We start from the raw sequence: 6,041 nt of genomic DNA, 5'->3' as shown, positions 1-6,041 counted from the left end.
ACAAAAATACTGGAGTGTGTTGCCATGCCCTCCTCCAGGGGATCTTCCCAACCCAGGGATCAAACCCATGTCTCTTATGTCTCCTGCATTGGCAGGCAGGTTCTTTACCACTCCACACTCCATAAACATGGTTACACAATAGATACCTATTGACTGATTCAATGCTAGTGATATTCAAATTTTTGTCTCTTAGTTCTTAGTTCTCATGGGGATTCTATACTTTTATTTCCAATTATTGAAATAATGGCATTAATCGTACATTCCACTACTGTTTAAATTTAAAAGGACATAAGCCAAACTCCTTTTTTTCTTTCATAAGCATTTACTGAGAACTATCCATATTCAGACCCACTCCAGTGTTCTTGCCTGGAGAATACCAGGGACAGGGGAGCCTGGTGGGCTGCCATCTCTGGGGTCGCACAGAGTCGGACACAACTGAAGCGACTTAGCAGCAGCATCCATATTCAGAGGAGCTTCCCAGGTAGCACAAGTGGTAAAGAACCTGCCCTCCAAAGTAGGAGACGTAGGAGATGAGTCAGGAGCATCCCCTGGAGGAAGACACAGCAACCTACTGCAGTATTCCTGCCTGGAGAATCCCACAGACAGAGGAGCCTGGTGGGCTACAGTCCATAGGGTTGCAAAGAGTCAGACATGTCTAAAATGACTTAGCACGCACACGCCCATCCATATTCAGACCTCCAAGCTTGGTCAGGGGCAGTGGTTCTCAACTAGGGGTGATTTAGCCCTCCAGGAGACAAAGGCAATGTCTGGAGACAATTTTGGTTGTCATACAGGGGGTGGGGAGATGCTATTGGCCTCTAGTGACTGGAGGCCACGGTTGCTGCTAAACAGCCTACAGTACAGATGACATCCCACCACAGCAGAGTTATTTGGCCCAAAATAATAGCAGCAAGATTGAGAAACCTTGGCTTAGGAAGATGGAGATGAATCAGGCAGATATAATCATTAATCATCTGATATGGTAGATGTATATATAAATCTGGAGCACAAAGTTTACGAAGATACTTATGTGGTGACAAAAGATAAGTGCCCCAAAGCCCATAAAGAGTTATGGGGTTTACTGTGGGCTGGGAAAAGCTTGGTGGAGGCAGTGGCACTTGAGCTAGGGACAAAGAAGAGATACAATCTGGATTCCAGATAAAAAGGACAAAGAGTGTGCCGGGTGTGGGTGTGCCTAAGGAATGTTGGCTTATTTTAATTGGAGTGGAGGACGTGTGAAGAGGAGTAGTGGAGAAAAGGAGGTAACATTTGTTGGGGCCAGATCAAAGCGCCTTGAGCACAAAGAGAAAGACTCCGAACTTTCTTTGTAAGTAATGGGAAGCCATCCGATATTTTCACATGGAGTAATAACATGATCACAATGTTCTGGGGAGATGAATCTAGCAGCTGAGTGAAAACGAACTGTAGAGAATAAGCTGGAGACAGGAAGACATGTCAAAACACTACTGTTGCATGTCTTACTATTAAAAGGAAACCACTTAGCTATTTTAGTTTTTATTAGTAGCAACCAATAATACAGTGATTATTGTGATTCAAAGCCAAACACTGTCTATGCAACCTCACTTAGTGTTCTTGTCTGTCACAAGGATCTCCCCATTTTACAGATAAGGGAACAGTCAGAGTGACTAGGAAACAACAGTGTCAGAATCTGGCTATCAAAGCCTGTGCTCCTAACTGCTTGATGTGCTGTGTACAAGGCTGAGATTCTTAACCTCTTGACCAAACCAGACTGTTCTTTCTAAGGCAGACAATAAAACGAGGCAGCCCAGGCCCCCACTGGGAATGGGAACGTCTAGGACAAACAGCCTCAGGAAATGCGCTCCTCCTTGGCCGACAGAGCTGACTGTAGGGAGAAAGGGAGTGTTTCTCTGGGCTAATTTTGGAGGTGTGGGGAGCATAGGCATATGCCTTATTACAAACACACTTACACAATACAGTCCCTTAATTTATTTGGAGTTAAATTGGTTCCCCCCAGGAGGGCGGTAAATGAGAGCAAAATGGGAATGTCTGTAACAAAGATCGAGCTTCTCACATCAAGCCTCTCCTGGCTGATGAGGTAGCAAGCAGAAGACATGAAGTGGGGAGTAGAAAGGCTGTGACTCAGAAATTCCTTGTTTACTTGGCTCCTGAGCAGATGGCTAACTGGATCCAGGTGTGTGCTCTGGTTTTGTTTTAGAGCCTTTTGGCCACAGCCAGGGAAGGAGAGGAAAGGTGTTGACCGTATCTGCAGACAGAGTGGGTGGCAGCATTAGAAATCAGTGGAGGTGCTGACAGAGGCATGGCCATACACACCAGCTGGCACCAGCAGCTGGGTGGGCTCTTCATGACCTGCAACTAGAGTGTCTTTGGTCACCCAGGGCACCAGTTTTGTCATGAAAGATTCATTGCAAAAAATTAGAGAAGGATAGAACCAAAATGGTGGCCATCACTGAGTAGCCAAGAACCAAGAGGTAGAGTACATGTGAGAACATCCTTGAAAATGTCCAGGTTTATCTGGAAGGAGTTGAGATGGTGGAAACTCTCACAGAGCAGGCAGGGGAAGAGTCGGAGAGACTTCCACGGCTTTTGATGCCCAGTCATTTCATGGTAACTCTCCATCTTGGGATAATCTTTAAACTCGTTGGGAAAGTTTGTGATCTACAATTTAAGGATAAAAGGCTCCAGGATTCCGGAGTTCCAATTCTTCCTTTTAAAGTCCCACAGCATTGAGCAAATGTAAATTCTAGCCATAGTCTCTTAGATCTGACAGCCTAGTAAATAGACTTCTTAAAAAATTCAGAGAACTTCCCTGTGGTCCAGTGGTTAAGAACCTGCCTTGCATGCAGGGGATGCAGGTTTGGTCCCTAGGCAGAGAACTAAGATCCCACTTGCCACAGAGCATTTAAGGCCATGCACCACAGCTACTGAGCCCACGCACCATGAGTAGAGAGTTTGTGTGCCACAGGGAAAGATTCTGCATGTGACAATGAAGACCCCACGTGCAGCAACTAGGACCCGACATGGCCAAATAAATAAATAAATATTTTTTTAAAAATTCAGGACCCAATCTACTCTCTAGATTAGAACTCCTCAAGATCAAAGATTGAATTTGTACCACCAAACTTAAGAGGTGCTCAAGAAGTATCTGAGTTGAATTCAGGGCAGTCTTCTCCTGAAACATCAAGAGTATTACTAGATGCATTAATATAATGTTTAAATACAAGTTTTATTTTCATCTAATTAAAAAAAAATAGCCTAATCTTATGTATCAATATGCCTGTTTCTACAAAGCAAATTTGGAAAACTCAGCAGTGGCCACAGGACTGGAAAAGGTCAGTTTTCATTCCAATCCAAAAGAAAGGCAATGCCAAAGAATGCTCAAACTACCGCACAATTGCGCTCACCTCACATGCTAGTAAAGTGATGCTCAAAATTCTCCAAGTCAGGTTTCAGCAACACATGAACTGTGAACTTCCAGATGTTCAAGCTTGTTTTAGAAAAGGCAGAGGAGCTAGAGATCAAATTGCCTACATTTGCTGGATCATCAAAAGAGCAAGAGAGTTCCAAAAAAAACATCTATTTCTTCTTTATTGACTATGCCAAATCCTTTGACTGTGAGGATCACAATAAACTGTGGAAAATTCTGAAAGAGATGGGAATGCCAGATCACCTGACCTGCCTCTTGAGAAACCTGTATGCAGGTCAGGAAGTAACAGTTAGAAGTAGACATGAAACAACAGACTGGTTCCAAATTGGGAAAGGAGTACGTCAAGGCTGTATATTGTCACCCTGCTTATTTAACTTATATGCGGAGTACATCATGAGAAATGCTGGGCTGGAAGAAGCACAAGCTGGAATCAAGATTGCGGGGAGAAATATCAATAACCTCAGATATGCAGATGATACCACCCTTATGGCAGAAAGTGAAGAAGAACTAAAGAGCCTGTTGATGAAAGTTAAAGAAGACAGTGAAAAAGTTGGCTGAAAGCTCAACATTCAGAAAACGAAGATCATGGCATCTGGTCCCATCACTTCATGGCAAATAGATGGGGAAACAGTGTCTGACTTTATTTTTTTGGGCTCCAAAATCACTGCAGATGGGGACTGCAGCCATGAAATTAAAAGACACTTACTCTTTGGAAGGAAAGTTATGATCAACCTAGACAGCATATTAAAAAGCAGAGATATTACTTTGTCAACAAAGGTCCATCTAGTCAAGGCTATGGTTTTTCCAGTAGTCATATATGGATGTGAGAGTTGGACTATAAAGAAAGCTGAGCACTGAAGAATTGATGCTTTTGAATTGTGGTGTTGGAGAAGACCCTTGAGAGTCCCTTGGACTGCAAGGAGATCCAACCAGTCCATCCTAAAGGAGATCAGTCCTGAACATTCATTGGAAGGACTGATGTTGAAGCTGAAATTCCAATATTTTGGCCACCTGATGCGAGGAGCTGACTCATTTGAAAAGACCCTGATGTTGGTAAAGATTGAAGGCAGGAGGATAAGGGGACGACAGAAGATGAGATGGTTGGATGGCATCACCTCAATGGACATGAGTTTGGGTAAACTCTGGGAGTTGGTGATGGACAGGGAGGCCTGGCGTGCTGCGGTTCATGGGGTCGTAAAGAGTTGGATACGACTGAGCAACTGAAGTGATACAAAGCCTTTGCCCATAGTTTGTAAGTTGTCCTAATACTAAGACCAAATGCCAAAAGGCACATGTTTTTTACTGGAGAAAATCTGGAAGAGACAGTTATACGAAAACGTACTACTCGGAAGGATCTGTTTCGCTGTTTTTGCTTGTATAAGTGGCGTCACTGTGCGTGTATGCATGGTGAGTCGCTTCAGTTGTGTCTCTTTGAACCCTATGAACTCTAGCCCACCAGGCTCCTCTGTCCGTGGGATTCTCCAGGCAAGAAGTGGGTTGCTATACCCTCCTCCAGGGGATCTTCCTGACCCAGGGATTGAACCTGCGTCTTGCATTGCAGGTGGATTCCTTACTGCTGATGCCACTTCCCCAAGTGGCATTATTAGGCCTCTTCAAACCAAACAGTGTCCTGTGAAAACAGGGAAAGCCAGAAACCAAAGTTCTCATTGCTATGGCCTCTCCATTTTGTTACCGTACATGGGATGTTCCATATGGAGATGAGGAATAAGACTAAAAGCACAGCTCTTCAGGCTTGAGGGTGTCAAACAACTGGAAATGTCCCTAATCACTTTACATGTATCCCGCCCTTCAAAATAGTTAGCTTGAATCCAATCCAGTGGATGATGTATTACTTAACCTTGAAGTATCAGACTAGCTTCAAGTCTTTATTGACTACTCTCTATGCATATGGCATAGAACTAGAAGACACAGAGATAAGAAAAAAAGGCCAACAATAGTTATGCCAGGGAGGTCATGTTCCTGCCATCCTGATTCTTCCTTATTGAATGAAACTCAGCCAGTAGATCCTCATAGCAATATGGCCGGGGAGTAAGTTGGAAAATATGAGTGGGCATGTAAACACAAGATCCAACTCTGCATGGAAATGATGGACAGTCTTCCAGCCAGTTGGACCTCTGGTTGCTCAGCAGCCCAGTGATAAACAATCTCAACTAGGGAAACCAGCAACTGAGAGTTAGGATATTATACCTGCTCAGGACAGTGAAGATGAAGGGGCACCTGCTCAAGGGCCTGTTATGGAAGCTGATCAGTAGGCACTGGCTCTGTTGAAGACTGTGGATAAGCCCAAAGGTGGTCCTAATGTCAAGGAGGAGAGTCTACCAAGTCTAGAGCCCATTAAGATGCCAGAAGCATGTGAAGGGACAACCACAATTTAAACAAAGACAGACTGAAACCAAGCATGCTGTTCTTATGTTGGAAATTTGCTGTTAACTATCTCTCGATAAAGTTTCACAACTTAAAAAAAAGAAAAAGGGTCAAAATAGGACCCTGGACCCCAACTTTCGGCTTATAAGCTAGTTGAAGAAAACACAGTGAAGATGGATGAATAGAAGACAGTATTTGTTCCTTAAACACCTGCTGAGTGCCTAATTTG

General features: G+C 43.8%; 1 pseudogene; it reads left to right on the top strand.

Moving 5' to 3' along the window:
• The first annotated feature begins 5,490 nt into the window (after positions 1 to 5,490).
• On the top strand, positions 5,491 to 5,823 carry LOC123334263 (annotated as a pseudogene).
• The last annotated feature ends 218 nt before the right edge of the window (positions 5,824 to 6,041 follow it).

The sequence above is a fragment of the Bubalus bubalis genome, chromosome 6 (genome assembly GCF_019923935.1).
Source record: "Bubalus bubalis isolate 160015118507 breed Murrah chromosome 6, NDDB_SH_1, whole genome shotgun sequence".
In the NCBI taxonomy this organism is placed as follows: domain Eukaryota; kingdom Metazoa; phylum Chordata; class Mammalia; order Artiodactyla; family Bovidae; genus Bubalus; species Bubalus bubalis.
This window is presented reverse-complemented; position numbering and strand designations above follow the sequence as displayed.